Source organism: Larus michahellis, chromosome 2 (assembly GCF_964199755.1).
Source record: "Larus michahellis chromosome 2, bLarMic1.1, whole genome shotgun sequence".
NCBI lineage: Eukaryota > Metazoa > Chordata > Aves > Charadriiformes > Laridae > Larus > Larus michahellis.
Window position 1 is genome coordinate 146313273 of NC_133897.1, and position 9591 is coordinate 146322863.

The 9591-nt window shown below is 43.9% G+C and overlaps 1 protein-coding gene across 4 annotated transcripts in view; it reads right to left on the bottom strand.

Moving 5' to 3' along the window:
- Window positions 1–9002, bottom strand: part of RNF19A (ring finger protein 19A, RBR E3 ubiquitin protein ligase) — a 58341-nt gene extending 49339 nt beyond the window's left edge. The window contains exon 1 of one of the 4 annotated variants that reach the window (XM_074577526.1): window positions 8873–9002. The gene's annotated coding sequence lies outside the window, so the exon portion shown is untranslated. Of the gene's footprint in view, window positions 1–5702; window positions 5863–8868 lie in introns of those variants that run through there. The other 3 variants (XM_074577530.1, XM_074577527.1, XM_074577528.1) reach the window with 3 other exon arrangements.
- Window positions 9003–9591: the final 589 nt, after the last annotated feature.

Sequence of the window (9591 nt, forward strand, 5' to 3'; positions counted from 1 at the left end):
GGTGATAAAACTATAGTTGTTTCTTCAACCTTAATTCTGGCATTTCTTAACATCTGAGAATTTGACCTGAAACCTTGAAATGACAGTAAACTGCATGCAATGGCAGAATCAATTTCACTTTATTGACATGTACAATCCTTCACCATTACAAACACAGGGCGAGTAAGTCATCTAATTGCTGCAGAAGCCATACCTACCTGATTCTAGTATTTTAGTACACTCATTATCATGGTTTCTGGGAGAAAAAAAACCAAACCAAAACCAAAAACACAAAACCAAACCTACCAGCATCCTAAAGGCATCTTCCTTGACTTTACAACAGACTTTTTGCATTCTACACAACTATTAATACCTGAGCCATCCTTCACCTACAAAATGCACTGTTTTGCAGAATGCCCACCAAACAAGTTACTGCAAGTACAGATCGAGTTAGACAATACTTACTCTAAGTCATACTCCAGTCACTACTTTGATGACTTAACAGTTATGTCATAATGAAAGTAAATCTAATAACCTCCTTTTTTGAAGGAAATCAAATCACCAAAACAAGGTTTTATCTTCATCACAAAATATTCTAGAACCACCCATATTCAGTTACTAGTCTACAGTAACACTGTGCAAAGCACACATTTCAGAGAGCTGAACTTTAAAGGTGAGTAGTTCTAACTTCAGAAGGACTACATTTTACAGAGAGCTTCAGTACCTACATTGCTTTTCTGCAGATAAAAGCAACAATCTACCGAGGCTTTCTAGAAAGTATTTTTGTTCACTGTACTGCCAACTGGAAGCTCCCTTCTTTCAGAGTTCTTAATTTGTCCTCTTACTGAATGACTTTTTGCACAATAAAACTATTCTGCCTACTCTTAGAGGTGTGTTTTCATGCATTTCAGGAGGAACACAAACCATATCAAAATACATTCTTCTTTATTTTTTACTTTTAACCACCAGAGATGAACAAAAACAAATTTACAAAAGGTTCAAGAGAATCCATACCATAAATGCTGTATGCTGTGGCTTTACATTAATTGGGCATATGCCATTTTCTGTATAATGGCTTTAAAAGGCACAGAGTACAAAGATCCCCACAGCTTGTAGAAAATAATTTAGGTTGAAACTGAGACTTAGAAATTATTTGTTACCTGGAAAACAGAAAGGTTTGACCTTTGAGATAAGAAAAAGGATATGATTATATAGCCCTAAAAAAAAAAAATACAGCAATATCTCACACCTCAGAAACAAAACAGAAAAAAGCTACAATAAAAACAAAACCATGTCACTTGTCTTCATATGTTACTCAAACAACACTGCTTGGTCTAGATCCAGCCATGATATTATGTTGATTAGGGCAGGGTGTAGGAGGTGGGAAGAAACCGTTTTCACTGCTTACTGTTTCAGTGAAAAAGCTGAAAAGCTGCTGGGCAGGACTAAACAGGATGCTTTTATTTCTTAACCCATTCCCCAGTAAACAACACCTCCTTGCAAAGCTTCAATTCAGCAGCAAAAGATAAGTTTATCTGGCACATCATATACTTTATCTGCTAACTAAATTAACAACTAACGCAAGGGAGCTTGTTCGTCCTTTCCCAGACAGGCAGGCAGCATGTAATCCAAATAATCTGAATTCTTGCAAGGCAGGATCTTTCTCTTTGTTTATCCTTGTTCTCTTTTCATTAGTTAGTTAATCCATTACCTAACTCATCTTGGAATCATCTTTAATTGTTAATAATGGAAAGACTCGGGACTCCTGTGCTGAGCTTACAGGCCTCTCTTCTATTCTTACCCTGGCTGAATTTCTGCCTGGTGTCAGGTCACAGAAGGCAAAGTCTACTTTTATGCAGCTACGCACCACCACCACAGACAAAGTGAACAAAAGTGTACTGACACATTAGGGGGGGAAGGAAAAAAAAAAGCAACAGCAAATAGGAACAGGAAGGGGAAGGAAGAAAGGGGGGGGAAAAAGTAACTAGTCAGGTAGGAACTTAAGGAGGAAAGTATTTTTCGTCCCCAGATACAAAAATCCCTCAGTCCAAGTGGAGATGGCTTAAAACCAGGGCGTTGTGAAATTAAGAGAAACAGTGAGGACAGTAGCTTTGCAGGTTTCTTCTCTCTGTTGTCCCACAGATGTACTTGCATTGACTGCAAAATGCTACATTTCAGGAAAGCAACAGCCTGTCTTCACAGGCTATAGGCACTAGAGATCTCTTTGCTTAAAAAGGACCTAGAAGTTTGATACCTCTATCTCTGACCCTGAGTAAAAGGGCTCCTGGTCTCCCAAGATGTATTTTTAGCAGTGTCGTATAAAGAAAAGCTTGACTCCTTTTTTTGAAAATGCAAAGTCAACCAAAAAGTAAGTATCAGATGCAGCTTTACAGGTAAAATGAAACTGAGAAGGTAAGTGCTCTTCTCAGGAAACTGTAGCAAGGTCTTCAACTCAGCAAAAAATGAGTAATTTTAAGTATAAACAGAATAAAGCCTTTAAGATAGAGGAACACAAAGTCAGAGTACCTCCATCAGGACACACAGAAGAGAAATCTTTGATAGAAATTATTTTTCCAGTATATATAGTCCTTACCTTGAACATAAAGTCCTTAACCTTGAACACATTTCATCTTACAGCCACGTTTCTTTGCATTGATCGCCATGTTAGACTGCTTATTACAGATACACAAAAAGCAGACCCAAAGTAAGATACTTCCCAATGTCTGATCAGAAAGAAGAGTTTCTCAGCAGACTTCACCTTTGCTAGTTGGGTGGTCTCACTACAGCCACTATTTATTCCCATCCAAATCTTCTTCCACTATTAGATGTCTGAGGGACAATTGGGTGCTCCCTACATAAAACATTCTGATATGAAGGAGAAAAGCCAAACAGTATGTTGCAACGACCACCCTCTATCAGCATCTCCACTTTATATACAGTTCCTCTACAGATGTTCAGTTAATAGTTACTAAAACATTTACTGTCAAGGTACAATTAGATCTTGATACAAGGAAGAGCTCCAGCACTGAATATGAGCTGAGCATATGGCCCCAATTTTCAGGTCATAAAAAGCCCAAAGCACTCATCAACTATCTAATTTAGAGATAATAAAAGCCTTTCATTTCCTGAAAAAGGTATAAATGTTTCTTCCCAAGACTTTCTGAATGACAATACTGCAGAAGATCTACCAAAACATCCCTCCCTTTCTCCAGCTTCACTGAAATACACTGTAAATTCTGTGCACCATGTACCTTCAGCAAAGGAAATAGATGAATGGAGGCATTTAGGCATGGCACCACCAATAGTCTTCCTCTGGAACGCAACCATGATGGTGCTAAGACAGACTCTCATTTGCCCAAGAGCAGACAGGTAACAAGGGTATTTTATATAAATATTTAAAAATAAAAACAAGGTGCAGCAACACTAGTGCCGTGATGTCATCATATCCAAACCGCTAGCCAGGTAGCACTGTAAAATCCCCATGCCTCAACCAAAATCTTCAGTCCCACGTGAACCTCCACTTTGCACTCCCTACAAACCATTTCTTGAAAACATACACGAGGTAAATCTGTCTCACCCAAGGCCTTACACAGTGCGCTAAACAGTATAGCTGGAACTGTCTTACAGATGAAGCATTTTCAGATAAAAACAGAACTTCATTAACGCAATGTGGCTCACGGAGTTCGGTTTTACATGAAAAATCTGTTTGTTAACTGAGAAACTTAAAACTGATGCTTGTATTTATTAGGGATATGCAGCATCACTGAAACACAATGAGAACAAAGCAACATGATTCTTACTGCAGACAGTTTCTCCAGAGTTAGTCCTCTTGCTGAAGCAGTTCTTCATTCACTAACTGGAACAATTGAAGGGGACAGCCAGGGCCTCCAATTTAGAACAAGAGCTCTAATCTGCCTTATGGGAGCAGCTAAAGGACCTATAGAAAAACGTTTGTTTAACAGTCATTTGTCTCAACTATAAATAGAAACAGAACAGAACTGACATAGTCCCACAATGACAGTTTGTGCTGAACAATAACAGGATACTTGCACTAAGAGAGTTGTGCTCTACTTCGGAAGCAAACACAAGTGGCTATACCAAACTGAATTGGTACAAACATTTATTTCAGCAAGATGTTTGAAGGGCATCTTGCAGAAGACATCATATGGGGATATGCTAGCCTCTTAGAGAGGAAGTTTTAATGCCTAAGGAAACACCTGTGTATATGTAACTTTTATTTAAGCTCATTTCTTTAGGTCTCTTCACTAAGTTGCTTTAAATTAAAGCAACTCTTTTATCAGCTTTTCAGACTGGTGCAGTATATCTAGATGTGAAGTGAACCTGTTGGAAACACGCCCTTCAGAAAAGAAAAAAATATGTTTTCTACAGCTATTCTCATCTTGTAAATGGCAATTACAGTTGCAGTGTTCTGGCTGCCTGTCCAACAAGATACTAAGAGTAACCCAGCAGGTGACTGACTTCAAGCCACAGTTTAAGAGTGGAAAAGCCTACAGTAATCTTTCCATCACAAAAAGGTAATGGAAGCACTCCTGTTTTATCTTATATCATGGATAAATCTCGAGATGAGGTTATTTCTTCACAGAGGTGTGCCACGACTTCCATGAACAGTGAAGCAAAACAGACAGTCGAGACCCTCCTCACTTGCCTTAATGAGGAGAGACCTAAGGGTGATATCACAAATGAGATCTCACAACTTGGCTACGGGGCTTTCCTTCCTTCTCTGAATTCTACTGTCTTTGAAGAACTCAAAGACTATTCTAAAGCTGTTATAAGCCATGCTCACAACAGGAAGAAAACCGCTAGTAGAGGCCTGTAAGACTGTAGTCCTACATACCATTTACAGTTCTCTTTAGATAACCATTGCTTTGTTTTGTGTCCTTGAGTCAGTACGTGCACTAAGAGGAAAAAAAAGAAAAAACAAGCAACGCATGCCAGAGAAGGACCAAGCAAGCAAAACCATGGTAAACCACTGTTCTGCAGTGCCTGAGAATTGCCCTAAATGTACATGGAACAACCGGAGATCACTGAAGAAAGAAGACTAAATCGCCTGATGACTCAGATGAGCAAAGTCTCTTCTCATCAACTAAAAAATAACCTTACAAGAAAATCTGGGATAATGAGGTGAACATTAGTTTAAAGAAGTTTGGAAGAAAACTGTCAATCCATAAATATCAGCAATAGACCAAATACCTACTTATATAATGACTTATCACTAAGAAATAAAATAAATTTAAAAAGTGCCTGAAGAAATTTTCTGAAGTAACCTTCAAGTGAATACTTGAGAGGGAAGACTGAAATTCTACTCTTTAGTTCAAAGTCACACTTGTTTATTTGGACTTTTATTTCTTTCTGAGTTAAAGCAGAACACACAATATCTGAAATCTAATCTATACACAACACAAAAAGGCTTTAATTTTTCCATAAAGACAAATTCACTAGAGATTTAAAAGACTAACTACAAGAAATTAACTAAATTTAGACTAAATCACAAATAAAACTTCCACTTCGTAGAATAAGAAATAAAAGGAAGTTTCCTCTTGTGAAAAAAACGTGAACATTTAAAAAAAAAAACCACACCCAACTGTTTTCTAGGTACTCCTGATACAGCCTCCTCCATATTCTTCCTTCAGGGGGAGAAGGAAATCATACACTGCAACACTATAAAAGCAACCAGTTCTCTAGGACTCAACATAACTTTTTACCTTTTTGGTGGAAGTCTACCTCTAGGTGCAATTCAGATGCTTTTAGCAATTTAAGATCCAACACCGTTCTCAGTATCTTGAAGCTGTGTTACGTAAACCGATTCATTCAGCTACACATCTTCCATCAGTTAACACAGAAGGGACGATAGAAATTTACGAGCTAAGACAAATGCAAAAAGAGAAAAATCTGAAATCAACTTCTTTATGCATAAGCTAGTGTTAGAGTGAATATCTTTATTAGTCCTTCCAAAAGCACTCACTGACCCTAAAAAAGAATCAGACTGACTTGCAACTCAGCCGCAAGCCCGAAACCACACTAAGAAGAGCAGAGCCTAAAACATGTATCCATCAACTCATGCTAGTCAGGTATTAAAATTTATTCTACAAGGCTGGTATGTGGTGTTTACGTACAATTCAGAAAACAAATCACAAAGCTAATTATGGATGCCTGACCACAGGCCAGAGTAAACTGACCCCATAATGGAGACCACAAGCTTGGCTAAAGGCCATCAGAGGACAGTGGTACAGAACAGTATAGCTGTACTTCAGAATTCAAAGATCTTTCTCAGTGCTTCCAAACCAGGATTCACAAGTCCTGTGAAAAGATGTAGGCATCCTACTTTATTTGCCAGGAAGAGAGAGGTGCGGGTGGGAAATCTTAGTAAGAAATACTTTAGTAAGACTAAGTAAGCATCATAAAGGCGCAAGCAAACAGGAAAAAAAGAAAACCAAACTGGACCAGTTCAGAAGAATCACCTACCCACTGAACAAATTCAGTCTGAAGTTTCTGCCATGGGGAATAGTAGCTAAATGATGGTAATTAATAACAGAAAAAAAACTATACGCATTTTCCATCACAAAAGGCTCTACCCAACTGCTAAACGAATTTGAGGGCTTGTGTCCTTTCACAGGTTGATAATGTTAACATAAAACAAGTCTTCCTAATGCATATATTAATGATAACGGGGAATTCCATTGCTAAGGGAGTTTAAATGATTCATTTACTAATAGAGACACCAGGACTGTACACACTGTGAAGGTAAACAAATACACCTGTCAAGCATCTTCCTTCCTCCTGAGCCTCAGCTAGCATAACTAATCAAAATCTGATGATTGCTCTATATAAGAAATGTCATTTGTCTGGTAGATTTAAAGGGAAGGGGAGAGAAGAAAACTACAAATAAACATTTCTCCCTCTTTTAGAAACGATGATCTGATATCCTCAAACAGAAAAAGCTGACAACATAAACATAACAGCTAGAATTCAGCATTTTATAAATGCTGAATTGTATAAAGCACAGTTAAAATTGTGTCATACTTCAAGAAATGCACATATAGAAGAGTTACGCATATTCAAAAAAAAAAAATCAGCCTTTTACCAAACCAGTTTTTAAGAGGAGCATTATTGCCATTATGCAAAAGTGAAACTTTCATTTTTACTTTCTGGACCAAATACAACTAGTTCACGTGAAATCTAAAAAAAAAAAAAAAAGTGCTTTATCAGCTTTCTCAAAGATTTAAGTACAAGCATTTAAATGTTCACAGTTAAATAATGGTAAGATTTTGGAAATCGTTAAGTAATGTTACACAGCCATCATTTCTAAGCATACAAATGAATTGTGTCAGCTGGGCAATTCAGAATTTGTACTTCAGTCTGGCCTGAATATTAAACTGAAAGCCGCCTTGTCCAATGAACTTCGTAAAAAACATTTCATCAGGCACTGAAATATGATTCTTTGGCTGACAAAAAGGGCATTATTTAAAAAAAAAAAGCTTTGAAGGAAAAAATTTAATTTTTAAAACTGAATTTATGGTTAGTTTTGTCCACAGAATTAAATCCTGCAAGGCCCATTTCCCAAACTGCCCTTTGCTTTTTAAAAATAATGGCGTCCTTGATGACAATTGAGATAAAGCACCAATGCCAACTACAGTATTTTAACAGAAACAAGATTTGTTGTGCTCCTCACAGGGAAACACAGGCACATTTCCAATAAGCGACCACAAGGGCATGAAGGCTTCAAATTTTGATTTCTCTGCTCAGCAATAACTACATTCTACTACTGTCCCTTTGGCACATCCCCATAAATCTACACTACTATCCCTTTGGCAAAGCCCCCATTTCTTTCCATCAGAGAGTACTGGAGCAGGAGGGGGAAAAGCAGGAGGACACCTTGCCAACCATCCCCTCTTCAGCTCACTTACACGCACGCTGGCTTTCAGATTGTTTGTTACCCATTTTTCCCTATCCTTCCAAGATGCGCCTGCAATAGTTGCTGTGAGTATAGTTCACTGCCAGGTGGAAGACTCCCAGCTCTGCAGAAGGACCTGTGCAAGGAAAACACTCGGCAAGGTGCCGGCTATCACCACTGCTTGTCCCCCCACCGCCTTTACAGCCGAGATGCAACATCCCCGGTCACTCCAGGTCCCTCCGCTTCTCCCGTTCACCGGATCCGGGCTGGACAACAGAGGACCGAGAGGTAAAAGAGAAACTCTCGGGGGGCGGGGAGCTGTGCCAACCCTGCCCCCGGACTGCGCTGAAGGCCCGGGAGTTGCCTGCACCGCTCTCCCCGTGCCCTAAGAGTTCAAGTGCAAGAGTTTCCAGGGCCCCGGCGGTGCTGCTGCCGGGCGGCGGGAGCCAGGCGCCCGCCGAGGGGCCCCCCGCGGCGTCGCGGCCCACCCGTGCGGGCGGCAGCTCCACCCGCACACCCCCGCCCGCCCCGCTGAGGCCAAGCGAAACCCACCCGGCGGCTCCCCCAGTCCCTCGGGCGGGGGGCGGCCCAGGCCGGCCGTGCCCCGCTCCTCCGCCGCGGCTCGGGGCGGGACGAGCCCCTCGCTCCGCCCGGGGGGAGCCGAGGGGGAGACAATGGGCACAATGACTTCACCCTCCAGCAATGTGACGAGCAGCGGCGGACGCCGCCGACTCCCCCCCCGGGACACCCCCTGGGCCGCGTCTCCCCCGGCCGCAGCAGGGACCTGCCCGGGCCCTCTCCCACCCGGGCTCGGGCCCCCGCCCAGAGGCGGCTCCGGCACGACGGCTCCGCTCCACCCCCCCACCCTCCGCCACGCTCAGGGCGGCGGCTGCCGGCCGCCGCCGGAGGCCTGAGGTGGGGGACGCCCCGCGCCGCCGCCGGGCCCCTTCGAAGCCCCCGCCCTACCGCCGGCTCACCTACCCCCAGCACCTGCGAGTCGGAGGGAAGAAGCGCCACCGTTCCGCCGGCCCGGGCCCGGCCTCGCGCAGGAAGCGACTCCCTGTGTGCGTGTGTGTGTGGGGAACAGCGGGGGCGGCGCTGCCGGGGCCGGGGCGGGGCGAGGCGGGGCGAGGCGGGGCGAGGCGGGGCGAGGCGGGGCGAGGCGGGGCGAGGCGGGCCGGGTCCTGCCCGCCGCTGGGGGGGGCGGCACCCGGGCCGTTGGTTTCCGCGACGCGCTGAGCTCACGCGTACGGCGGTGGAGGCACCGTCCCCGCGGCCTCCCCCCACGGGCGGTGGGGTGGGGCGGGCACCGCGCTGTCCTCGGGGCACTGCCGACCACCGGCCGCGGTGGGAACGGGGGGTGACCACCCCCTCCCCCCCCGTGACCTTCTCCCGCTCGCTCGGGCGCGGGGGTGGCCTGGCCCGGCGCGGGGAGTGCGGTGTATCCGCGCCCCGGTGGCGGTCAGCGCGCTGAGAGCCCGCAGCGCTGACAAGAGCGGCGGCGGCAGCGCAGAGCAATTATTTACTGTTCCCTGGACTTCACGCCCGTTAAAACGTAAACGTGCAGGGCGGAGAACGCGCTGTTTCAGTAGGCGTTGCGGTAGGGTCACGTCGCTGGCTGCTGATTCACTGGCCGAAACGGCAAAGCCCCGATTTCGTGCTGTAAAACACAGACGTTTCTGCGTTCCGCCCCGCTTCGT